The sequence below is a fragment of the Engystomops pustulosus genome, chromosome 6 (genome assembly GCF_040894005.1).
Source record: "Engystomops pustulosus chromosome 6, aEngPut4.maternal, whole genome shotgun sequence".
Classification (NCBI taxonomy): domain Eukaryota; kingdom Metazoa; phylum Chordata; class Amphibia; order Anura; family Leptodactylidae; genus Engystomops; species Engystomops pustulosus.
Genome location: NC_092416.1, coordinates 73,641,522 through 73,667,838, shown reverse-complemented (window position 1 = coordinate 73,667,838; position 26,317 = coordinate 73,641,522). Strand labels below are relative to the sequence as shown.

Genomic DNA, 26,317 nt, shown 5'->3' with positions numbered 1-26,317 from the left:
GTGGAGAAAGATTGTATACAGCAGGACGCAACACAGTGAGGGGGAAGAGTGACTACCGCAGCTCACATCTCAGTGGATCGGGAAGACTCACAGCACATTGTGGGGGATAGGTATCTATGGCACAGAGTAGGAGGAAGGTTTTTACAATAGCTAACAACACATGGGCATAACTCCCATGTTTTGGGATACCATAAGATGAGGAGCAAACGTAAAAGGAGCCACATACATTTTTTTCACTCAAAAAACCCAGCCCTTGGAGCTCCCCTAACCCCACCTCCTAATGTAGCCACAAAATACAATACCTCTCCTTTTTGTACCCCAAACTATATCATTTGTATTTAATTTCATTCAGTCTCTAAGATGTTATCACTTTCTACTAAACAAGAGACCTCATGACTGGTAATGATACGAGCTCCCAGAGTATTAGTAGACTGCATTGTTATGTCTTTATCTTTCCCTTTTGGTCTATATATAGTGGAAGAGTTGTGTGTGGAGCTGTTTAAATCTTTTCTGACGGCATAAAAATTCAGCTCAGCGGCCATAATCTATGCAGCACGGCGACAAGCAATCACAATACTATAGTCTGAAGTCACCAAGTATAAAAGGTTCAAGCAGCAACGGCTGATTTTTCTCAATTTGAGAGTTTAAAGCCAAGATTGACTTAACATGCAAAGTGGATCTCTGGATCATCATTATTCGCTGCAGAAAGTTCTCATTAAATTTTCACAGCGATGGAAGTGCTGTGTTAATCTGCAAGAATGTTTTATTCAGATGTGTTAAATGAATGCAGCTGAGACCCAGCAGATACATACCACACATCCCATGGGGACCCTACCTTCTCTATATCTTTAAGCATGGCCTTCTCTTAATCATTATGGCAAATGCCACTTTGAGCTTGCCCTCCACACTATGCCCCTCACAGGACTACAATTGCGCCTTGTCGTCAGTGACCACTTTACATCATGGCATGAAGCAAACTAAATTTAGTTCTAGACATAATTGATGACCCAATGCATTTCGTTACAGATGACACTGTATTTCTGTAGTTGTTACCCAGAACGTACCAATTCATGCCACCATATAAAATTTTTCTGATTTAGGATAATTTAAGATAATTAACATACGGATACATTTCCATTCTACCACAAAAAAGGATGCAGCCAGTTATAGCTTAATGCCCAGTCCCATTTTTCAAATTCTGACATGTGTCGCTTTATATGGTTATAACTTTTGAACACTGTTACTTATCTAAGCGATTCTGAGATTGTTTTTTCCTCCCATGTTGTACTTCATTTTAGTGGTACATTTTGGCTGATAAGTTTTGTGTTTACTTACAAAAAATGAAAAACTGATAAATTTTTGAAAATTCTAAATCATTGCGTTTTCAGGCAGATAGATTTACCACATAAATAAGTCGTTGAATAACATTTCCCATATGTCTACTTTACATTTTCACCATTTTTGAAAAGTCTGGATAATTTATTTTGGTGTCATGCGGCTTACAAAAAGATTATCGATTTCCGTATTTTCGGAATTTACTATTTTGGGGATAAATACTGAATTAAATTTTACATATTTAGCATCAAAACCCCACTATATAACCTACCCATTTTCAAATCTGCACCCCTCAAACTATCAGAAACAGCTTTTAGGAAGATTGTTAACCCCTTGAGATTGTCATAGTAATTGAATCAAAATGGCGGTGAAATTTAGAATGGTCAAATTGTGCCAGTTATACGTTCATTTAGCCCTAAAATTTACACATTTCCAAAAGATAAAAAGAGAAAACCCACCATACAATTTGTTATGCAGTTTCTCCCAAGTACAGAGACCCCCCACATGTGGACGTTACTTGTTTTATGGGGGCACAGTGAGGCGCAGAAGGAGGGCCCTGCAGCTGCCAGGATTTTAGTTTTCTCACTGGCTCCTTTTGAAGGCTATAAAATTTTCGCTTTTGCGTTATTGGGGCCATGTGATGGCTTTTTTTTGCGGAATGAGATGCTTTTTCCAGTGTTACCATTTTGGGGTTGGTATCCACTATTGTTGAAAATTTAGGAACTTTTTTTTGAAGGCAGCAGTAGAAAAGCTTCAATTCTGCACTGGATTTTTTACTTTTTTTTTTTGGTGTTCACCGTATAGCCTAATAATCATGTTACCTTTATTCTATGGGTCAATACAATTAGGGGGATACCATACATGAATATTTTTTCTTATGTTTTACTAAATTTGCCAAATAAAACCCTAAATTGGGGAAAAATCTATCATTTTTGCATTGCAAGTGTCATAACATTTTTACTTTTTTTGGCTACGGAGCTAGTTGATGGCTAGTTTTTTGCAGGACATGTTGTACTTTGTAACAGTATCATGGAGTTACACACGTGCGGCACCGTACCGTTCCGTACCCGGGAAAAAGATAGGACCTGTCCTATCTTTTCCCGTAATACGGCGCCGTGCGCCATAGGTTGCTATGGAGAGGGGCGGGGGTGAGCCCCTCCTCTCCCCGTACACTGCCGTTGCCCGCTACGGTACGGTACGGGCGGGCAACGGCAGTGTGAATATAGCCTTAAAGTTAACATCACTGATGCCTTTTTTCAGGCAGTGCCTGCAGGCAGCTCTGGGGTCCTGGTCAGACCCCAGGGCTGCCATAGCAACGCCCCCCAAAAAAACGGCATGGGGGGGAGGGGCGAATGTGTCGGAAAGGCAACCCAAGGGCAGGTTAAATACCCATGATGGAGCCCACTCCACTGGGGTGTTGGCTATTAGTTACAGCGGGCACCCAATGTATCCTGATGCCGGTTCGGTTCTGATCTTGAGCTGAACCGGCATCAGCTCTTCGTCCGATAAATGGGGCGCTGAGCGTTAAACCAATGCGCTCAGCATCCGATATATCTGACACAGAGCGCCAAGAGGCTAACTATCATAATATATATATATATATATATATATATATATATATATATAAATATTTCCCTGAGGATCCCTGAGGAAATTTTTACATATTTATAGACACATAGTAGAGCCTATTGTTTACAAACAAAAAGGGGACAACTAGAAGGTGTTTTGTGGCCATGTGCAACCATTAAAAAAATAGCTGAAGGAGAACATTTGTGAGAACTACATTTCATAAAGAGACATCCTTAAGTATCCGTGGAACTTTAAGAGCACCAAACAGTTATATCTACCCTGGAGTTCTATTAAATCATGTCCTGATTTTTAACCTGGCTGTCCTGACCACACACTGTTCCAACTATAACCAAACATGGTCATTTAATCTCTGTGACATGCCTTCTCTGCATTGCCAATTTCCTTGTTTTTTTTCTTTGGAGTTTACCCTTTTGTTTTTTGCAAAAACTGTCATTGAGTTTGTTGATGACCGATTGTCACACTAGTGAGCATCTAATTATACTTTGTAATTCCTTTTTATGTGGATGCTTTACTGTGCCTTTCAGTGGCAACCCTCTGTTTGGAAGCCTCAGTGAGTGCTCCATATTTCAACTCCTAAAGGTCTATTGTTATGTATTCCTTGCCACACCATTAGAAATCATTATTATTATTCTCATGGTAAATTGCTTTTAAGCAAAATTTTTGTTTATATGAGGAACATAAAATAATTTATAAGGCCCAATTAAATTACAATCTATGTAATTAAATTACAATCTAAGTTACCCAACTTAAATACATTTTTTGGTTGAAAGCAACAATGTGCCTGAGTAAAATAAAAAAGGTGAACTTACCATTCTAAATCCCACTGGTCCACTGGTAAGTGTTGCTTTAGCTCAGGTAATCTTTTGTCCATTGTTGCTCACTGTTTGAGGATAGGCCAACAGTGAGGGGATCTGTGGGGGAAGCGAAAGGCAAATTGAGCTTTTTTTATTTACTCAGTCATTTTGCTGCATGCAAGCAGAATTGTGATTAAGTCAGACAACCCCTTTAAGGGGCTATGCCAAGATAACATCAGCTATATATATTACCAGGACTTGAAGAAGGTGGGTTGGCTTTAGTCGGCATGGAAAATGCTTTTAAGGAAGTGAATCTTTGGAGTCAAAGACAGTAGGGATTCAGGTGGGCTTTATTGGGACTGTAGGGAAAGATGACATGGGAAGGTATAAAATGGGCACTGGTGGACTAAATTAAAGGTTTTCATTCTGTTTGGACATTAACCTCTGCAGCAGAAAAGAGGATCAGGGCACTTAAGGTTTTGGGAAAGAAAGCATGAAATGAATATGGAAAAACAACAGATTAGGAAGAATGGGAATTGGAGAAGTAGTAAGACATGATTAATGTCAGAGGTATAATTTAATCAGTGGGCAAGCAGAAAGCAGGAATAATACTATAAAAGCAGGAATTAAGAAGTAATTGTAAATCCAGAGTATAAGTGTAATCTTAATCTTAAAGGGAAAGACTTTTTATTTAGTGTCCAATTACAACATGATTACTGGATGCAAGATGCATGGAAATAAAGGTCAGTCACGTACACTAATGGTTGTGCCTGGTGTTACATCACAATACACTACTAATAGAATGAAGCTGTGGTGAACTGTAATCTAAGGAATAGACACTACTAAAAAGTATGGAGCTAAGCCTGGTAGACAATAAAAGGGGATATGGAACTGGATAGTTGAATAGAATAACAGCAAAGGAAAGAATAAATTATTAGCAGAAGAGCTCCTGTGTTATGTGCACATGTGTGCCCTGTGCTAATTTGCATAAAATATAAAGGCAATTTGTGAAGAGTTGACAAAGGTTTATGGAATAAAAGAGAAATGCCTGCATCTCAACTAAATGTAAGTGTCCTTGGTTTAAATTGAACTGTTGTAAGTGGTAGATTTCTTTAACCCCTTACTGCTGTGCGACTTGATAGTATGTCACACGTCAGAAACGGGTATATGGTGAGGGTTCACGGGCTGAGGCCTCTCCATACAAGGTGTTCATTTGCTGCATATTGAGGCAAACACCTACTGGTAACAACCACAGTGCTGGCACCGATTGCTGATGCTAAACATGTAAAAACCTTGTGGGCGCCACCATATTGGCTTTGATCACCTCCCCCAGTGAGGTGTGGAAAATCCTGTACTACTGTAATATGGCAGTATATGGTAGGATCAATCACACAACCTTAGGTTAAAGTACCCTAGGCAGTCTGAAAAATAGTAAAAAAATAAATAAATAAAATTAAATAAAAAAATCAAATAACCCACCTTTCTCTAGACATAAAAATATACAAAATATATGATAATTTTTATGTGATATAAATATAAATAAACAGTAAAAATCATAAACATGTTAGGTATCTCCACATCCTAAAACGTCTGATCTATCAAAATATAATAACATTTTTTACTGGCAATAAACCCCCTAACGTTAGTGCCCAAAGTAAATGCCACTTTTTTTGCCACTTTGAACAATACAAAAAAATTCAACAAACAATTATCAAAAGGCGATGATAGCATTGAAAACCAGGATGTTTTAATTTTTGTAAATGTATCAAAACATGTTAAAAACTATATAAATTTGGCATTACAGTGATTGTACCGACCCAAAGAATAAAGTAGACATGTCATTTGGCGCGCACAGTGAAAGACGTAAAATCCAAGCCCTCCTTCCGCTACCTCATTGTCACTGTCTCAGTGACTACAATGGCAGCAGAGCACACTGAATGCACTCGCATTGACGTTCATGCGTAGGTACACCATGCTGCACAGCTTACGCATGAACGTCACAGACAGCCACGATGTGTGGTGTGCCTTCCTCTCAGCTCCGCAATGCCTCAGAGCCACCGCACTGCATAGAAACAGCTGCTACAATAAGTACAGGTAGCTGCTGTACCTGCTTTATGATGTGTTGTGACCTCATGGCTACCCCTGTGACAGATGGCTACTGGGCTACCCCTGTGAGAGACGGCTACTGGGCTACCACTGTGAGAGATGGCTACCTGGGCTACACCTGGGAGAGATGGCTACTTAGGCTACACCTGTGAGAGATAGCTACCACTGTGAGAGATGGCTACTTGGGCTACACCTGTGAGAGATAGCTACCACTGTGAGAGATGGCTACTTGGGCTACACCTGTGAGAGATAGCTACCAATGTGAGAGATGGCTACTTGGGCTACACCTGTGAGAGATAGCTACCCCTGTGAGAGATGGCTACTTGGGCTACACCTGTGAGAGATAGCTACCCCTGTGAGAGATGGCTACTTGGGCTACACCTATGAGAGATGGCTACGCCTGTGAGAGATGGCTACTTGGGCTACACCTGTGAGAGATGGCTACTTGAGCTACACCTGTAAGAGATGGCTATCCCTGTGAGAGATGGCTACTTGGGCTACACCTGTGAGAGATGGCTACTTGGGCTACACCTGTGAGAGATGGCTATCCCTGTGAGAGATGGCTACTTGGGCTACACCTGTGAGAGATCGCTACCCCTGTGAGAGATCGCTACCCCTATGAGAGATGGCTACTTGGGCTACACCTGTGAGAGATAGCTACCCCTGTGAGAGATGGCTACTTGGGCTACACCTTTGGGAGATAGCTACCCCTGTGAGATATGGCTACTTGGGCAACACCTGTGAGAGATGGCTACCCATTTGAGAGATAGCTACTTGGGCTACCCCTGTGAGAGATGGCTACTTGGGCTACACCTATGAGAGATGGCTACTTGGGCTACACCTGTGAGAGATAGCTACCCCTGTGAGAGATGGCTACTTGGGCTACACCTGTGAGAGATAGCTACCCCTGTGAGAGATGGCTACTTGGGCTACACCTGTGAGAGATGGCTACCCCTGTGAGAGATGGCTACAACTGTGAGAGATCGCTACCCCTGTGAGAGATGGCTACTAGGGCTACACCTGTGAGAGATAGCTACCCCTGTGACAGATGGCTACCCCTGTGAGAGATGGCTACTTGGGCTACACCTGTGAGAGATAGCTACCCCTGTGAGAGATGGCTACTTGGGCTACACCTGTGAGAGATAGCTACCCCTGTGAGAGATGGCTACTTGGGCTACACCGGTGAGAGATAGCTACCCCTGTGAGAGATGGCTATTTGGGCTACACCTATGAGAGATGGCTACCCCTGTGAGAGATGGCTACTTGGGCTACACCTGTGAGAGATGGCTACCCCTGTGAGAGATGGCTACAACTGTGAGAGATCGCTACCCCTGTGAGAGATGGCTACTAGGGCTACACCTGTGAGAGATAGCTACCCCTGTGACAGATGGCTACCCCTGTGAGAGATGGCTACTTGGGCTACACCTGTGAGAGATAGCTACCCCTGTGAGAGATGGCTACTTGGGCTACACCTGTGAGAGATAGCTACCCCTGTGAGAGATGGCTACTTGGGCTACACCGGTGAGAGATAGCTACCCCTGTGAGAGATGGCTATTTGGGCTACACCTATGAGAGATGGCTACCCCTGTGAGAGATGGCTACTTGGGCTACACCTGTGAGAGATGGCTACCCCTGTGAGAGATAGTTAGTGCCCAAAGTCAAAAATGCCACTTCAAAAATACAAAAAAATTCAATAAACAATTATCAAAAGGCGATGATAGCATTGAAAACCAGGAGGTTTTAATTTTTGTAAATGTATCAAAACATGTTAAAAACTATATGGCAGCAGAGCACACTGAATGCGCTTGCATTGACATTCATGCGTAGGTACACCGTGCTGCACAGCTTACGCATGAACGTCACAGACAGCCACAATGTGTGGTGTGCCTTTCTCTCAGCTCCGCAATGCCTCAGAGCCACCGCACTGCATAGAAACAGCTGCTACAATAAGTACAGGTAGCTGCTGTACCTTCTTTATGATGTGTTGTGACCTCATGGCTACCCCTGTGACAGATGGCTACTGGGCTACCCCTGTGAGAGATGGCTACTGGGCTACCCCTGTGAGAGATGGCTACTGGGCTACCACTGTGAGAGATAGCTATCCCTGTGAGAGATGGCTACTTGGGCTACACCTGTGAGAGATCGCTACCCCTGTGAGAGATGGATACTTAGGCTACACCTGTGAGAGATAGCTACCCCTGTGAGAGATGGCTACATGGGCTACACCTGTGAGAGATCGCTATCCCTGTGAGAGATGGCTACTTGGGCTACACCTGTGAGAGATCGCTACCCCTGTGAGAGATGGCTACTTGGGCTACACCTGTGAGAGATAGCTACCCCTGTGAGAGATGGCTACTGGGCTATACCTGTGAGAGATGGCTACTGGGCTACCACTGTGAGAGATGGCTATCCCTGTGAGAGATGGCTACTTGGGCTACACCTGTGAGAGATGGCTACTTGGGCTACACCTGTGAGAGATAGCTACCCCTGTGAGAGATGGCTACTTGGGCTACACCTGTGAGAGATCGCTATCCCTGTGAGAGATGGCTACTTGGGCTACACCTGTGAGAGATAGCTACCCCTGTGAGAGATGGCTACTGGGCTACACCTGGGAGAGATGGCTACTGGGCTACCACTGTGAGAGATGGCTATCCCTGTGAGAGATGGCTACTTGGGCTACACCTGTAAGAGATGGCTACTCCTGTGAGAGATGGCTACTTGGGCTACACCTGTGAGAGATAGCTACCCCTGTGAGAGATGGCTACTTGGGCTACACCTGTGAGAGATCGCTATCCCTGTGAGAGATGGCTACTTGGGCTTCACCTGTGCAAGATCGCTACCCCTGTGAGAGATGGCTACTTGGGCTACACCTGTGAGAGATAGCTACCCCTGTGAGAGATGGCTACTTGGGCTACACCTGTGAGAGATGGCTACCCCTGTGAGAGATGACTACTTGGGCTACACCTGTGAGAGATAGCTACCCCTGTGAGAGATGGATACTTGGGCTACACCTGTGAGAGATAGCTACCCCTGTGAGAGATGGCTACTAGGGCTACACCTGTGAGAGATAGCTACCCCTGTGAGAGATGGCTACTGGGCTACACCTGGGAGAGATGGCTACTGGGCTACCACTGTGAGAGATGGCTATCCCTGTGAGAGATGGCTACTTGGGCTACACCTGTGAGAGATGGCTACTCCTGTGAGAGATGGCTACTTGGGCTACACCTGTGAGAGATAGCTACCCCTGTGAGAGATGGCTACTTGGGCTACACCTGTGAGAGATAGCTACCCGAGAGATGGCTACTTGGGCTACCCCTGTGAGAGATGACTACTTGGGCTACACCTGTGAGAGATGGCTATTCCTCCTGTGAGAGATGGCTATTCCTGTGAGAGATGGCTACTTAGGCTACACCTGTGAGAGATGGCTATCCCTGTGAGAGATGGCTACTTGGGCTTCACCTGTGCGAGATCGCTACCCCTGTGAGAGATGGCTACTTGGGCTACACCTGTGAGAGATAGCTACACCTGTGAGAGATGGCTACTAGGGCTACACCTGTGAGAGATAGCTACCCCTGTGAGAGATGGCTACTAGGGCTACACCTGTGAGAGATGCTTACCGGGGCTACCCCTGTGAGAGATGGCTACCACTGTGAGAGATAGCTACCCCTGTGACAGATGGCTACCAGGCAAACCCTGTGATGGATGGTCAGAAAACAAAACAGGCAAGTCTAAAACCTTAATTTTAATATAGCTGAATTGCTGTGCTTGTAATTTGATGATTTCTCAGATTTTTGTAAAAATATGTTCAGCTTTCTGGTTGCTCTCAAAGGGCTCATTGTGATGGTATTGCTGTATTAATGTAACTACTAAACAGCTCATCTAACTGTTAACTAAAATGACATTTGGCCCTTTTAAGGCATCCATAAGGCTGATGTGGTCCCCGGTGAAAATGAGTTTGACAAGTCTGACATACAGTTTTTCAAATCATACACTTGCAAACAATAGGTTGTTTCCTAAAGGGGTTTATAGGATTTGAAACCAGAGCTACATCAGTACATGAGTTGTGCTATGATACTGTCATAACCAGTTGTTGCCTGGTTCCTGGCTTTATACTGTAGAACATGTTATGCAGTGATGTTGCTTGTTCTTCCTTTCTACAATGACTAGATTTTGTTTCCTCTGTAAAGCCATTGGTTAATTTAAATATCTTTTTCCTTTAATTGCAGAGTGTGGTGGAGTCAGCAGAGGGATTTGATAGGTCAGCAGTTAGAGAGGAATAATGAAACTGATGGATGGTTCTGACAGGCATTTAGGATGGATTGAACTAGGTCTATACGGGTGATGGGAATGCCACTCACAAGATATCCATGACATAAAAAACGGGGACTAAGCAGAATTGTTGGTACCGTAGAACACTGGTGGTGACAGCTGCCTGTATATACTTTAAAGTATTATTACAGGTTTATTTTGATTTAGTGGGAATTAAGAAAGGTGTAAAATATGGTACACAAAGTTTAATCACGCTACAATAAAAAATTCTCTTTTCTTCCATATCTTGTTTAAAAAAGAAACAATCCCTCTATCCTTCAAATCCTTGTCTTTTCATCCAGCCTCCTCTTTAATGCAGGCAGGTTAACAAAAAGAGGGTTTTGAAAAAGTGTAGTAATACCTGCACTGTATCCTATAACAATGAAGACACATAGGACCGCATAGAAGCTGTGTACAAAATATGGGAAGTGATTTTTGATCTGGACTATTCCTCGAAGATGCTTCATGATGTATTTTGCAGTCTACAAACCCTTTCCGGAGATGATATTGGACAGAACTTATCTATAGGATTTTTAGGTATTCTTTATATGTAACATGTTTGTCCACTTTCTAGTAATAACCATAGTAACGCAATGTTTAAAGACTGACTAGAGAAAAAGACCACATGGTCAATATAATGTACCTGAAGATATTCGTTTAAATACAGAAGATATATTTTATTAAATTTACCTTTCATTTTCATCTGCTGGAAGTTTGTTCCAAGCATTTTGTACTCCTTTAGCAAAGTGATATTTTCTGACATTCTACTAATTTCTACAACTAATTGCAAAATGTCTCCCTTGTGTTAATGATTTATTTTATAAAATAACTCTGTTCTTTTTATCAAGCAAATGCAGACTTTCTTACTATTTGGGACAAAGCACTGTGGGGGACATTTAATATAAGCCGTCACTCATGTGCTGGCGTATGATAAAATCCACACACCCCTGTCCGGACAGATACATTAAGAGGCTTAGACCACTTGATGTATCCATTGGGCAGCCACACCAGCAGGCAAGACTGTGCCGGGCCCAACCTGGCGTAGTTTTGCATAAAAACCTGCAAACACACAAGTGTAAGGGCGTAGAAGTACTGATAAATATCCCCAGTCTGTGTACTTGTGCTCTGCATTGTTTAGAAGTAGAACCTCTGCATATCCTTTCACTAAAAATGTTTATTAAGTGATCACAAGGTCATACAGTCCCAAAAATTGTATCAATTTTAATATCCCATCATCCTACAAATAATAACACTTTACACATCCCTGTACATAATAGACAATAATAGTACATTGTAGTAGAAAATAAGTGTTGAAAGGCGATACAAAGAATATCTCTGTGATTGTTCTGACTAGTTGTTACATTTTTTGAACCTGACTTGTTTAGGTAAAGAAATCCTTGCTGGGAGGATTCATGCTCTGGTCATTAGAAGACATTTATGTCATTGCAGTCAGAGTGACTTAATTGTTTTATGAGCGCACTTACTCATATCTAATTGGTTAATAATGTCATTAGACTGCACTTTCTTCTTCCCTCCGTCCCCTGTAATGTGCTGGGAGAACAGTGCTGAAGCCTATTTGCTTCATGGGAGCCTTTGAAGTGTAACTGTAAAGACACTATATCAGTGATGGCGAACCTTTTAGAGACCGAGTGCCCAAACTTCAACAAAGACCCACTTATTTATCGCAAAGTGCCAACACAGAAATTTAATTTGTGATTTATACTCCCTTCTCTGTCTCAGTTTTCGTTGATACCAGCACCCAGAGGACACCAATAAAGCAGAAAATAGCCCCAGGTAGAGCTGTCACTTTAAAATAGCTCTGTGCACAGCAAGTCCTGGGCTGTCTGGGACTGCAGGAAGATACCTGGAGTCCTCTCTGGTGATGGCCTGAGTGCCCACAGAAAGGGCTCCGAGTGCCACCTCTGGCACCAGTGCCATAGGTTAGCCATCACTGCACTATATAAATACCACGTGCAATTAGTATTAATGTTATCATTATGAAATGTAGCAGAGTTTTCCTTATAAGTGGAACTTAATTAGATGCAATAATGTTGAAGCTTGGGCATTAGCATGTATAGCAGTAAATCATCCCTGTAATGGCTTCATATAATTACAATTACTTGTTATGTCATTTTCTTGCTTAATCAACAATTTTTTCGATAAATGGTAGATTTTAAACAAGATGCTGGAGCCAATAACATGTTGATGAGTGATACACTGAGGTCAGTGAAATTGCTGCAAATACAGTAGAAAATGTATTCATATGAATATTGCTGGTGTTTGCAGTTTGCTGGCTGAAGATAAAGCAGACACTGATATTGGCTGGCACTGCAATCAGTGGGGCAAATTTATTGTAGAAAATATACCTAAACTGTGGTGAAATTTAAACCAGCAAAATCGGAATTTTGGATGTATGCTAGCTGTATATTCACTTCTATGCGCTCATGTACAAGGCTGTGGATTCCACGCCCCCCTACATGAGTCGAATGCCCAAGACGAAAAAGATAGAGCAGGTCCTATTCTTGTCCAACTCTATGTGCCGGACAGTCATTTTTCAGTCCTTGCATAATATATCTGTATATGACTTTAAAGAATAAGAGGGATTGTATCACTTTGTGACAGGGCTATCAAAACTAGTGTACTAAGCCTGTTATCAACATGTGAGCCTTCTCCTTGACAAACTTAGCTTTTATTTGTATTCAATAAAAACTTTCAAAAAGCAAATTGATATGAGAGCTCTTAATATATTGTGCATTGTGATAGTTGTCACTTATTTTTCTTCTGTATTTTTCTATATGGCAACTTGCACTATCCCCAATTACCATTTGTCACTGGCTAGTAATTTTCTTTAAGCTTCGAATGACATGGTTTTTAAGAATAAAAGGCTTTAAAATTATGCAAATGAGCTAGTGGGGCTCCAGGCCCCACTGGCTCCACTAAAACATATGGTACCCAGAGCCCAAGGCTCATTTGCATAATTGTACAATCCATGTTTTGTAAAAACCAGGGCATGAGAAGCTAAAGAACAGATCCTGCCAGACGGGGCATATACGTGTGCTTGGTTTACAATCCTTCATCCTGGTGGTAGATCGTGTTTAAAGTCATCCTTCTATATTAATCCCCACTCTTAGTAGCCATCAAAATAAGGTAAAGTTCTAAAAACAACCCAGGTGGTTACCCATGTTGAAAACTTTTCTAGATGATGATTTAGTCAATTTATATAAGACATATGTCATCCTTTGCTATTGAATTAGGAACGAGGGAGTATGCATGGACTTGTTCATATTTTAATGAGAGGGACCAATTAAGTATTAATCATACTAGCCCTGCATCTGATGAATTCTGGGGGTGGGGTAATGTTTGGAATAAATGGTCCTACTAGCCAATGAGGCACTGTAATTGAGGATGATGCAAGTAGTTATATAGACAAAACAGAAGTGACTACTATCCAATCACAATACAATATATCTTTACAAGGATACTGGCAGAGATCTGTATTTTTAACCATTAAGAGCACTTCTATCAATTTGTTGTTTGAAAGTTTTTATTGCATACAAATAAATGCTAAGTTTGTCAAGGAAGAGCCTCACATGTTGATAACGCGTGGCCGTATGGCCGCGTTTTTCAAAATTGCGCAGGAACAGGGCAAGAACGCCCTGTGCACACCGACTCTGCTGGCCACCTCGCTCCACACACTGTGCAAGAATTTGTGATTCTTTCACTGCTTCTATGCCAGAAAACTGGCACAGAAGCAGTAATAAATCTCCCCCTATATCTTTATATACAGACATTGCAGTAGATCGGATCAAACCAGCATATGGGCTAGTTTCCACTGGCTGCACATTCATGTGCATAGAACCTTAGGCTGTATCGAGATGCCAGGGTCTCCAGCAAACTCCAAATAATGGATGCTTCAGGCAATTACAGTTTCTTATTTCCCAGTTTTTGACATTGAAGAGTAGATTTAGAGTTGTGTTCTGGAAAAATGGGGCTCATATGTAAAAAAAATACTGTTATATTCTTCAATAAGGTCATAAAATAACACATTTTATGTAAGTCCTGTAGAGATGAGCGAACATACTCGTCCGAGCTTGATGCTCGTTCGAGCATTAGCGTACTCGAAACTGCTCGTTGCTCGGACGAATACTTCGCCCGCTCGAGAAAATGGCAGCTCCCGCCGTTTTGCTTTTTGGCGGCCAGAAACAGAGCCAATCACAAGCCAGGAGACTCTGCACTCCACCCAGCATGACGTGGTACCCTTACACGTCGATAGCAGTGGTTGGCTGGCCAGATGAGGTGACCCTGGGATAGACTAGCCGCTGCCCGCGCTTCTCGGATCATTCTGTGTCTGGATGCCGCTAGGGAGAGAGCTGCTGCTGGTCAGGGAAAGCGTTAGGGTGTTCTATTAGAATAGTGTTAGGCAGGAGTGATTCAACAAGAACCCAACAGCCCTTCTTAGGGCTACAATAACGTTATACTTTTTTTTTTTTTTATTTGCAGCTAGTACCATATTGTGAGGAATTTGCAGGGGGACTTGCTACCGTTGTGTTTAGCTCTTAGTGACACACATATCCACCTCAAACACCAAAGTGGGAAAATTTATTAGGGGTTTGATTTCAATTAGGCACAGTCTGGCAGTTTCTTTTTATTTTACGTTTATTTTTTCATAACTCAGCGTCATCTCATCAGTGTGCTTTCCTACTTGGCTAGAAAATAGCCAAAGGAGAATCCAAACGGCTTACTTACGCCTACAATAGCGTTATATATATTTTATTTCTGGTTGATCTGCTGGTGGCTGTCCTTGCTGCAGTGCATATACTAGCCAATTGTCAGGAATTTGGAGTGAGACTTGCGACCGCTGTGTTTAGCGCTTAGTGGCGCACATATCCATCGCAAAGACCGAAGTGGGAAAATTTATTAGGGGATGGATTTCAATTAGGCACAGTCTGGCAGTTTCTTTTTATTTTACGTTTATTTTATCATAACTCAGCGTCATCTCATCAGTGTGCTTTCCTACTTGGCTAGAAAATAGCCAAAGGAGAATCCAAACGGCTTACTTACGCCTACAATAGCGTTATATATATTTTATTTCTGGTTGATCTGCTGGTGGCTGTCCTTGCTGCAGTGCATATACTAGCCAATTGTCAGGAATTTGGAGTGAGACTTGCGACCACTGTGTTTAGCGCTTAGTGACGCACATATCCATCGCAAAGACCGAAGTGGGAAAATTTATTAGGGGTTGGATTTCAATTAGGCACAGTCTGGCAGTTTCTTTTTATTTTACGTTTATTTTTTCATAACTCAGCGTCATCTCATCAGTGTGCTTTCATACTTGGCTAGAAAATAGCCAAAGGAGAATCCAAACGGCTTACTTACGCCTACAATAGCGTTATATATATTTTATTTCTGGTTGATCTGCTGGTGGCTGTAGTTGTTGCAGTGCATATACTAGCCAATTGTCAGGAATTTGGAGTGAGACTTGCGACCGCTGTGTTTAGCGCTTAGTGACGCACATATCCATCGCAAAGACCGAAGTGGGAAAATTTATTAGGGGTTGGATTTCAATTAGGCACAGTCTGCCATTTCCTTTTTATTTTACGTTTATTTTTTCATAACTCAGCGTCATCTCATCTGGCATAGCAGTGTGCTTTCATACTTGGCTAGAAAATAGCCATAGCAATAGGATAGCATTGTTTGGCTTTAAAAACTAAAAAACACAAAAAAAAACAAAAAAAACTAAAAAACACAAAAAAAGCTAAAAAAAAATTAAAGTTATAACTTTCATTTTCAAAATGTTTAACCCGAGGGCTAGGGGTAGAGGACGAGGGCGGGGACGTGGGCGTCCAACTACTGCAGGGGTCAGAGGCCGTGGTCCTGGGCGGGGTGAGACACCACCTGCTGATGAGGGAGCAGGGGAACGCCGCAGAGCTACACTCCCTAGGTTCATGTCTGAAGTTACTGGGACTCGTGGTAGAGCACTGTTGAGGCCAGAACAGTGCGAACAGGTGATGTCGTGGATTGCCGACAATGCTTCGAGCAATTTGTCCACCAGTCAGTCTTCCACGCAGTCCACCCATGTCACCGAAATCGGCACTCCTCCAGCTCCTGCACCTCAGCCTCCTCCCCCCCAGTCTGCCCCCTCCCAGGAAAATTTGGCATTTGAACCGGCATACTCTGAGGAACTGTTTTCTGGACCCTTCCCACAGTCACAAACCACTTGTCCGGTTGCTGCTGAGCAATTTTCCGATGCCCAGGTTTTCCACCAGTCGCAGTCTGTGGGTGATGATGACCTTCTTGACGTAGTGGAAGAAGTGTGTAAAGAGGTGTCCGACGATGAGGAGACACGGTTGTCAGACAGTGGTGAAGTTGTTGTCAGGGCAGGAAGTCCGAGGGGGGAGCAGACTGAGGGATCGGAGGATGATGAGGTGACAGACCCAAGCTGGGTTGAGAGGCCGGGTGAACACAGTGCTTCTGAGACGGAGGAGAGTCCTCGACCAGAACAGGTTGGAAGAGGCAGTGGTGGGGCCAGACGGAGAGGCAGGGCCAGAGCAGGTGCATCAGCGCCAAATGTGTCACGTAGTGAAGCTCCCGTGGCGAGGGCTCCCGCGGCGAGGGCTAGATTTTCAGAAGTCTGGACGTTCTTTAAGGAAACACCGGATGACCGACGGACTGTGGTGTGCAACCTTTGCCAAACCAGGATCAGCAGGGGTTCCACCACTACTAGCTTAACTACCAACAGTATGCGCAGGCATATGAATGCTAAACACCCCACTCAGTGGCACCAAGCCCGTTCACCTCCGGCCGTGCACACCACTGCTCCTTCCCCTGTTTCAGCTGATAGTCAGCCCCCTGCCCAGGACCCTGGCACAAAAACCCCATCGTCGCCTCCACGATCCTCCACAGCATCCACCAGCGTTCAGCTCTCCATACCCCAGACGCTGGAGCGGAAACGGAAATATAGTGCAACCCACCCGCACGCCCAAGCCCTTAATGTCCACATCTCCAGATTGCTTAGCCTGGAGATGCTGCCCTATAGGCTAGTAGAGACCGAGGCCTTTCGCAACCTCATGGCGGCGGCCGCCCCTCGGTATTCGGTCCCCAGCCGCCACTACTTTTCCCGATGTGCCGTCCCAGCCCTGCACCAGCACGTGTCAGACAACATCATCCGTGCCCTGACCAACGCCGTTTCTGACAAGGTCCACCTGACCACAGACACGTGGACGAGTGCTGCCGGGCAGGGCCACTATATATCGCTGACGGCACATTGGGTTAACTTGGTGGAGGCTGGGACCGAGTCTGACCCTGCGGCTGGTCATATACTGCCGACGCCGAGGATTGCGGGGCCTACCTCGGTCCAGGTCTTTCAGGCCTACTATGCCTCCTGCCACCCCTCCTCCACCTCCTCCTCCGAACTACCATCCGTGGGCATGCCGCCATCAGTCGGTAGCTCTAGGCACAGCAGCAGTGCCGTCGCTAAGCGACAGCAGGCGGTGCTCAAACGGCTGAGCCTAGGCGATAAAAGGCACACCGCCCAAGAGCTATTACAGGGCATCACGGCGCAGACTGATCTGTGGCTGGCACCGCTGAACCTGAAGCCAGGCATGGTTGTGTGTGACAACGGCCGTAACCTGGTGGCGGCTCTGCAACTCGGCAGACTGGCCCATGTGTTAAATCTCATAGTTCAGCGTTTCCTCAAGACATACCCCAATCTGTCTGATTTGCTCACGAAGGTGCGCCGCATCTGTGCGCATTTCAGGAAGTCCAGCACAGATGCTGCCACTCTCAGGGCAGCGCAGCACCGCCTCCAACTGCCCGCTCACCGACTGTTGTGCGACGTGCCCACGAGGTGGAATTCAACATTAACCATGTTATCCAGAGTTTACCAGCAGCGCAGAGCAATTGTAGACTGCCAGATGTCAACTTCCACCAGAACTGGTAGTCAGGTCAGTCAGCTTCCTCAAGTCTACAATGAGGAGTGGACGTGGATGTCTGATATCTGTCAGGTGCTGAGTAACTTCGAGGAGTCAACACAGATGGTCAGTGGCGATGCCGCCATCATCAGCCTCACCATCCCGCTGCTTGGCCTGTTGAAAAACTCTCTGATCAGCATGAAGTCGGAAGCTTTGCGCTCGTCACAAGAGACGGGGGAAGAAGATTCCCTTGTTGATAGCCAAAGCACCCTCAGGTCTGTTTCTCAGCGCATATCGGAGGAGGTGGAGGAGGATGAGGAGGAAGAGGAGGAGAATGTTGGCGAGACACAATAGGGGACCATTGTTCAGTCCTTCACTGTTCAGCGTGTATGGGCAGAAGAAGAGGAGTTGGAGGAGTTGGAGGAGGAGGAAATGGACAGTCAGGCCAGTGAGGGGAGTGAATTCTTACGCGTTGGTACTCTGGCGCATATGGCAGATTTCATGCTAGGCTGCCTATCCCGTGACCCTCGCGTTCAAAGAATTTATTCCAGCACCGATTACTGGGTATTCACTCTCCTGGACCCACGGTACAAGCAAAATCTTTCAACTCTCATCCCTGGAGAGGAAAGGAGTGTGAGAATGCATGAATACCAGCAGGCCCTGGTGCACAAGCTGAAACAGTATTTCCCTTCTGACAGCGCTAGCGGCAGAGGGCGTAGTTCTGCGGGACAAGTAGCGAGGGAGAGTAGGCGAGCAGGCAGCTTGTCCAGCACTGGCAAGGGTACACTTTACAAGGCTTTTGCCATCTTTATGTCACCCCAGCAAGACACTGTCACCTGTCCCCAGTCTCGGCAGAGTAGGGCTGATCTTTACAGAAAGATGGTGAGGGAGTACGTAGCTGACCATACCATCGTCCTAAATGATCACACAGCTCCCTACAACTACTGGGTTTCAAAGCTGGACATGTGGCACGAACTGGCGCTGTACGCCTTGGAGGTTCTTGCCTGCCCTGCCGCTAGCGTGTTGTCCGAGCGGGTTTTCAGTGCAGCTGGTGGCATCATCACCGATAAGTGTACACGCCTGTCGACTGACAGCGCTGACAGGCTGACGCTTATTAAGATGAATAAAGCCTGGATTTCTCATAATTTCCAATCTCCACCAGGTGAAGGAAGCTCAACCTGAATAATTTATCCACTCCTCCTCCTCCTCATTTTCCTTCTTCTCCTCCTCTTTGTACACTAAAGCAGAGGAAACTGGCTATTTTTTGACAGGGCCCACTGGCTCTAGCTATAGTACTTTATGCATTTAATTTTTCTGGAGGGCCACCTACCCGGTCCTCTGTTTTAAACAATTTTTGGGAGTACCACATACAGGCACTCAATCTATTTCATTTTTCTGGAGGGCCACCTACTTGCTCCTCTGGTTTGAAAACTTTTTTGGACTGCCACATACAGGCACTCAATCTATTTCATTTTTCTGGAGGGCCACCTACCTGCTCCTCTGGTTTGAAAACTTTTTTGGACTGCCACATACAGGCACTCAATCTATTTCATTTTTCTGGAGGGCCACCTACCTGCTCCTCTGGTTTGAAAACTTTTTTGGACTGCCACATACAGGCACTCAATCTATTTCATTTTTCTGGAGGGCCACCTACCTGCTCCTCTGGTTTGAAAACTTTTTTGGACTGCCACATACAGGCACTCAATCTATTTCATTTTTCTGGAGGGCCACCTACCTGCTCCTCTGGTTTGAAGACTTTTTTGGACTGCCACATACAGGCACTCAATCTATTTCATTTTTCTGGAGGGCCACCTACCTGCTCCTCTGGCTTGAAAACTTTTTTGGACTGCCACATACAGGCACTATCCAAATTAAATTGTCTCCATAGCAGCCTCCACACGTTGTCTCCATTGCTACCTCCAAAAGTCGTCCATATAGCTGCCTCCATACATCGTCCCCTTATCAAACGAGGTGTGTCAGGCAGAAATTTGGGTTGTTTTCATGGATTCCACATCAAAGTTGTTAACTTTGCCGCCACCCTGCTGTGTTATCCACAAAATATACTGGCAAACTTTTATCATTTACCAATATTATTTCAGCGCTTCTTGCGCATCTGTTTACATTCCCCTCACCCGCCATATCCTAAACTTATAAGAACGCTACTACACTTGATCTTATACAAAAGGTTCTCTTAGAAGTGCTGTTTGGGGAGTAGCCTAGAGACAGGGGCTTGGATTGGCGAAAGCTCGCCTGGCAGCGGAGCGCCAGCTCCATGCGCATCATGCGCTTCTTGCGCATCTGTTTACATTCCCCTCACCCGCCATATCCCAAACTTATAAGAACGCTACTACACTTGATCTTATACAAAAGGTTCTTAGAAGTGCTGTTTGGGGAGTAGCCTAGAGACAGGGGCTTGGATTGGCGAAAGCTCGCCCGGCAGCGGAGCGCCAGCTCCATGCGCATCATGCGCTTCTTGCGCATCTGTTTACATTCCCCTCACCCGCCATATCCCAAACTTATAAGAACGCTACTACACTTGATCTTATACAAAAGGTTCTTAGAAGTGCTGTTTGGGGAGTAGCCTAGAGACAGGGGCTTGGATTGGCGAAAGCTCGCCTGGCAGCGGAGCGCCAGCTCCATGCGCATCATGCGCTTCTTGCGCATCTGTTTACATTCCCCTCACCCGCCATATCCCAAACTTATAAGAACGCTACTACACTTAACTTGGTGCAGGCTGGGACCGAGTCTGACCCTGGGGCTGGTCATATACTGCCAACGCAGAGGATTGCGGGGCCTACCTCGGTCCAGGTCTCAAAGGCCTACTATACCTCCTCCTCCTCCCACCCCTCCTCCACCTCCTCCTCCTCCGAATTACCATCCGTGGCCATGGCGCCATCAGTCGGTAGCTCTAGGCACAGCAGCAGTGCCGTCGCTAAGCGACAGCAGGCGGTGCTCAAACTGCTGAGCCTAGGCGATAAAAGGCACACCGCCCAAGAGCTATTACAGGGCATTCCACATCAAACTTGTTAACTTTGTCGCCACCCTGCTGTGTAATCCACAAAATATACTGGCAAACTTTTATCATTTACCGATATTATTTCAGCGCTTCTTGCGCATCTGTTTACATTCCCCTCACCCGCCATATCCCAAACTTATAAGAATGCTACTACACTTGATCTTATACAAAAGATTCTTAGAAGTGCTGTTTGGGGAGTAGCCTAGAGACAGGGGCTTGGATTGGCGAAAGCTCGCCTGGCAGCGGAGCGCCAGCTCCATGCCAAGATCCAACTAACATAGTTTTAACTGCAGCACCTTTAATCTTCTACTAGTTCACTGCCTCCATATATGGTCCCCTTATCAAACGAGCTGTGTCAGGCAGAATTTTGGGTTGTTTTCATGGCTTCCATGTTAACTTTGTCGCCACCCTGCTGTGTAATCCACAAAATATACTGGCAAACTTTTATCATGTACCGATATTATTTGAGCGCTTCTTGCTCACCTCCTTTGGTTCCTCTCTGCCACCCATTGGTTTGAAGCCTGAGTCCATTTAGGGTATGTCGCCATGCCACTCTCTAGCCTGCAGCTGCTGCCGCTGCCTCTGCATGCCGTCCCCTATAGTGTCAGGGTCAATTATTGGATGTTTTAGATGCTATCTTGCTTCATTCTGTCACTCTGTCATGGCCATGCTGTTGCCCATAATTTTGGCATAATGGTGTGATTAAGCAGCCTCAGAGGCATCCATGCATGCTGCCCCTGCTGTTTCCTGTCCATTTCCGTGGTGTTTCCATCCTTTTCTGAGGTTCCCAGGTGTTTGGCCAAGCTTCCCTGTGCAGAGCCTTGGTCCCCTTGAAAAATGCTCGAGTCTCCCATTGACTTCAATGGGGCTCGTTATTCGAGACGAGCACTCGAGCATCGGGAAAAGTTCGTCTCGAATAACGAGTACCCGAGCATTTTAGTGCTCGCTCATCTCTAAAGTCCTGCTTTCTTTTCTTTAGCATTAGGTATTGGGAATCTCCTAACTAAACTATATAATCTTCCCTCGACAAAGACCTGCTGCGGTTGAAATGCGCGTCAGGGTTGCACGCCAGGTAATAGCTCGTCCTACTTCTTGTCACATTAGCTTTATCTTTGCCATTTCGCCATTTATATTTTTTCACCACTGTGTGTGCTTGTGCTTCTGTGACTTATTTTGCTACTTGTGTATATGCTGTGGTTATTTCAGTGTCTGGCCACATTATATTTTCCTTTACTACTCCTATTATTTCTCTTATACCTTATTTATTGAGGACCTATTACCTGGCGTGCATTATGTGTCTCTACCTGAGATGTATTTATTTTTATATATTATTTTTATATACTTTTATTTGTAATAAAGATTACTATTTTTCGTAATTTTTTGAAGGCTTGGTTCTTTTTTCCTTTTTTTTTAGTATTTTCTATAATTCTTTAAGAGACTCTTTCCTGGCTTATCTGATACACTTTACTGTCACTTGACTTATTTAATCTATTACTGTATGGCCTTTTTTATTTGCTTTATGTAATCTTGCCTGAGGAACTTTGGACTGAGATACTGGGGCACATTTACTAAGGGTTGCACTTTTGTCGGACCTTGCACGTTCCTCATGGCTAAAACGGCTTGCATGGGTATTTAAGAAGTGTTTGCACTGGGATTGTGTTGAATGCAACTCTTTCGTGGCGCAGCTATGCTGTCTTCCATGTGACACAAATTAGGGGGTGTGCCGTCGGACGGTCTGACTGATTAGGACTGAGCGCCGTATTTAACTGTCAAATTGTGTTGCACACCCTATGTTAAAGATGCACCACAAAAAAGATGGTCAACTCTGTCGGAACATTGTGGGGAAGCGACGGATTCATGATTTCTGGCGCACGATCTTAGTGAATCGCCACACGCAGCATTATAGGACAAGTCTTTTTTAGTGAACTGTCTGGATTTGTAAGTAAATGTGCCCCACTATGTGCTAACCAGTGGTAATAATGCTGAATGCTACCCTTAAAACATATAGGACCTGTATGTTTCCAAATATGAGATGTCATCAAACACGTCTAATAATCTATAATATTTGTGTATCATATTTTAAGAAGTACTAAATTTTGTCAAATATTGCATCAGTTTCTCCCAAATGGGTTTGTGTTTTGCTGGAACATGGGTACTCAAGCAGATATATATCACATGAAGCTGTAATGTAACTGGAAAGCTATTCTTGCTGTGTTAGAGCTCAAAATGCTGCATGTTGAAGTTTCCAGGCAGATTTTCTTCTCTATTGCAGAAAATCAATCAGCTGAAATAAGTGCACACAGCATAAAAGTAACACATATCTGCTGCAGACATGGCGCACCTATGGAGGATTTGTGGATAACAGAGGTGCTACATTTGTTTGTGATGTCCATTATGCATTTTTCATACTGGGCTTTACTGTCACATTACAAACAGAATAAACATTTCACTATCTAAGCTGGTAAAGCATAGTGCACAGGGCTAGTGCTTATCAAAGACAACAATAGTATGGCAAGAGGGTGATAATAACAGCAAGTGCTCTATGTGATCAATACAGAAGAGAAATCAACAACACACGGCATGTCAATAAAGCTTTACTGGCATCAAAGGCAATCATTTAATAATAAATTAAAAAGGCACATTGAGGGGGCAAGATGGTACGGGGGTCAAAGTGAACTGGAGGAATCAATGCAGTTAACCCAGAGCAGTAATAGCAAGAAACAATAAAATAAACAACAAAAGTACCATATACAATGTTCAGGGAAAAGCCAAAGCAAATGAAATGTTAAAAGACTCTAAGGGAGAAAAAAAGCTCCGTCTTGATGATTAAATAATGTGGATGTTTTCCCATCTTCTGGCCTCCTCGGGAACAGCTCATAAAGAAGGACAACACTTCACAACAGGCACTTTGGTATTAGATGGAGGCTGATATTGAGGGATGAAGCAATGACAGAGGACTTAGGGCTTAGAGCCGGGATTTCCGGGGACTGCAGGGATATATTACATAAAATGAGCTCATGATATTGCTTGATGGTAAACATCTCAAACAGCGGAACTAAACAAACACAGGAGCAAGCGCTATCCATATTGGTAATTTAATATGGAATTACAGGACACTGACTGGACTACTCATAGTGGGGGGCAAGGAATCTACCGAAATCACAGAGGAGCTTAAAATGTCTTTTTCCACGTACTGAAAGATTTCTCTTCAGCTATAACTAATGCGTTCAACACATTTAACAGCTAAATGCACAGATGTAGCATAGCTAAGCTTGTCAATGGATATTTTAGTTTCTGCACCACAGATGCTTCTAGCGTAAAGATAATTAGGATTACCTACCTTTATTGGAAAACCACAGACAGCACATTGGGATGTTACTATCCAGCCATTCCTTCCTAATTAGAACAGTCTGGATGTTAATATGATTTTCTTATTTGTCATATTTTACAATTGTATGTTGTTATGAGTTATCATCACAGAGATGATCATCTTCGCCTGGGTCCCCATGACAACAATTCGTGCTCAGTGATATCATAGTGACCTTTAAAGGGGTTGTTCCAGCAAATAATTGATATTGTTTGTGTAATGAAATGTTATACAATTTTCTAATATACTTTTTAAATTCCTCACTGTTTTCCCAATCTAGGCTTGCCATCATTCAACAGGAAGTTGCGGGCTCATGCTGACGAATGTGAATTTTAGACTTGTACTAGTCGTTATTTCAACAACAGGCGCATGCTCCCCATTCACTCCCATGCTCCCCATAAAATAACTCCCTCATGGTTATTTTATATGAACCCCCTCTTACCTTATGGATTCATTAGATACAGTCCCCCTCACCCCCATGGATTCCTTATGTACAGCTTTATCTGCCCCCCCCCTCCCAGCAGATCTGGGCCACGGCACTTGCCCAGGTATGCCCAGTGCTGGTGCCAAGTTTGCACCAGTTTTCTGGCAGACTTTGCACATTCTTTTATGTTCAAATTGCCTGCAATTGTATTGTAGAAGTGTCCACGATATATATGTGTCGCATGCGACCCTTTTGTGTGGCGGCTGCACCAGAAATCATGAATCTGGCGCTATCTGCACACTACAAAGGCAAACTGCACATAGTAAATGTGCCCCATTGGCCCACATTTACTAAAAACAGGGCAAACTGCACTATGTGCAGTTTGCCTGTGTAATGTGCAGAGGGCACCAGATTCATGATTTCTGGTGCACATTCTTCATGAACCTGGCAATTCTGTCATTCTTTGCATGATAAATGTGGCACATGTTCCGACTGAGCACTCAGACACTTCTTAAATACATGTGCATGCAGACAGAAAACTGGAGCAGGGGTTTTAGTAAATCTGGGCCTATGTGTTTTGAAACACAATGCAAAGGCTGTTTGGAGGAGATTTGCATTAACAATTTTAACGCAGTCCAATTATGCAAATCTCCTCCCCACAGCATTTTAATACACAATGTACCGTATATTCCGGCGTATAAGACGACTTTTGAAGACAGAAAAATCTTCTGTCTTCTCTGGGGTCGTCTTATACGCCGGTAATCCCGACCGCCCGCCGTGTATTCACGGCGGCAGTCGGGTCGCGCTGCATGGAGAGGGCTCACGGGCTGAGCCCTCTCCAAAGCCGGTAAGTCTTTGCTGCATATTGCAGCAAAGGTTTACCGGTAACACCCTCGATCGGTGCTAGCACCGATCGCGGGTGTTTTCACAGTGTCGGCAGCCTCAAACAGTGGCGTACCGATCGCGGTACCGAGGCCCGCACCTGACCCCTGTGCTGCGCTGATAACTCGGCGCAGCACAGAGGGCAGATGTTTTGAATTGCCTTTGAATGGCCTTTCCCTTACAGCACACGGACTGTTCTGCATCTGGTCCGTGCGCTGGATCAGGAGGGCCCGGAGCTGTCACAATTTAAAATTTGAAAGGGCCCCCGATCCGCCCCTGTCCGACCCACCTTCCCACCCACCTCATCCATCGACGCCGGCACAGGCTTAATGACGCGCCTGCCTGCGCCGGGTCTGCTGAAGTCTATGACCCGGCACCTGACCTGGCAGACGCGTCATCAGCCGTCGCCTGCGCCGATCTTTAGAAGAGAGAGAGGGCGCGAAGAGGAGCGGAATAACTAGGTAAGTTTTATTTTTCATTTTGCTTAAATCTATGGGGCCCTGTTTCTATTTGGGGGGGGGGGAGGCATAGGTGAAAGTTAGGAAATGGCTATTTGGGGGGGGATATTACCTATGGGGGACATTA

General features: G+C 44.5%; 1 protein-coding gene across 2 annotated transcripts in view; it reads right to left on the bottom strand.

Moving 5' to 3' along the window:
- Window positions 1–24,541, bottom strand: part of B3GAT1 (beta-1,3-glucuronyltransferase 1) — a 161,659-nt gene extending 137,118 nt beyond the window's left edge. For both annotated transcript variants that reach the window (XM_072156552.1, XM_072156549.1), the window contains exons 1-2: window positions 24,400–24,541; window positions 3,735–3,836 (exon numbers count right to left, since the gene is read on the bottom strand). The gene's annotated coding sequence lies outside the window, so the exon portion shown is untranslated. The remainder of the gene's footprint in view (window positions 1–3,734; window positions 3,837–24,399) is intronic.
- Window positions 24,542–26,317: the final 1,776 nt, after the last annotated feature.